This window comes from Mandrillus leucophaeus, unplaced genomic scaffold, assembly GCF_000951045.1.
Source record: "Mandrillus leucophaeus isolate KB7577 unplaced genomic scaffold, Mleu.le_1.0 Scaffold64, whole genome shotgun sequence".
Taxonomy (NCBI): Eukaryota; Metazoa; Chordata; class Mammalia; order Primates; family Cercopithecidae; genus Mandrillus; species Mandrillus leucophaeus.
In genome coordinates, this window is record NW_012106919.1 from 2,414,112 (window position 1) to 2,415,318 (window position 1,207).

Genomic DNA, 1,207 nt, shown 5'->3' on the forward strand with positions numbered 1-1,207 from the left:
AGAACTGCCTAGCGGAGACCTCCTTAAATTCCTGAACAGCAGAAACCATGAGAGATAGTAAATTATTATGTTAAGCTGTTAAATTTTGGGTGATTTGTTACACATCCTTAAGAACCCAGAACGCATAGTATAAGGTCATGTATGAAGTAATGGGATGAAAACGACCATGAGAAACTGCTTAAAAGGGATCCTTTTCATATGGGACAGATCAGGGAACTCCTAAGACAAGGGGTGGGCTCACATCATTCCTTGGGGACATCTAAGAGACAGGTCTGAATGAAAGATCATTGGTGAGGTGATTTAAAAATAAATGTGGCCCTTTCCCCTGGCTGGCAGTGCAGAGGCTGCACCATGCCTAGAGTTACTGTAAAAGACGTGGACCAGCAGGAGCTCGTCAGAGCTCTGGCAGCCTTTCTCAAAAAGTTCGGGAAGCTGAAAGTCCCCAAATGGGTGGCCAAGCACAAAGAGCTTGCTCCCTGTGATGAGAACTGGTTCTGCACACGAGCTGCTTCCACAGCACGGCACCTGTACCTCCGGGGTGATGCTGGGGTTGACTCCATGACCAAGATCAATGGGGGACGTCAAAGAAATGGCGCCATGCCCAGTCACTTCAGCCAAGGCTCCAAGAGTGTGGCCCACCGGGTCCTCTAAGCCCTGGAGGGGCTGAAAATGGTGGAAAAGGGCCAAGAAGGGGGCTGCAAACTGACACCTTGGGGACAGAGAGATGTGGACAGAATTGCCGGAGAGGTGGCAGTTGCCAACAGGAAGCATTAGAACAAACCATGCCAGGTTAAATTGCCTCGTTTGTAAAAATAAATAAATAAATAATAAATAAATAAATAATAAATAAATAAATAAATGTGGAGGGCAGAATTTATCCATTATTATCCCTTGTGAAGGAGACAAAAGCCAGGGGATTCAAAGTATGTAAGAACCTAGAACCTGTGTAACTTCCCTAGGTTTGTTGTTTCTGTTACCCTGGTCTAGTTATCCAGGGTGAAAAGCTCTTGAATGTTTGTGTGGGGTAACAAAGAAAAGGGGAGAGGGTTTAGGAAATAGGAATTGCCCCACTCCAAAGCTGCTTCAGCGGGTAGCTACCGGAAGAGGAAAGTAGGCCTTGGGACTTGCTGAGGGAATCAAGTTGAAGACAGAGAGCCTGACTGGGCCTGAGGCAGGCCCGCAGGCTAAGAGTTGAAAGGCCACTGCC

General features: G+C 47.1%; 1 pseudogene; it reads left to right on the plus strand.

The window, feature by feature from the left end:
• The first annotated feature begins 324 nt into the window (after window positions 1–324).
• LOC105554334 lies at window positions 325–774 on the plus strand (annotated as a pseudogene).
• The last annotated feature ends 433 nt before the right edge of the window (window positions 775–1,207 follow it).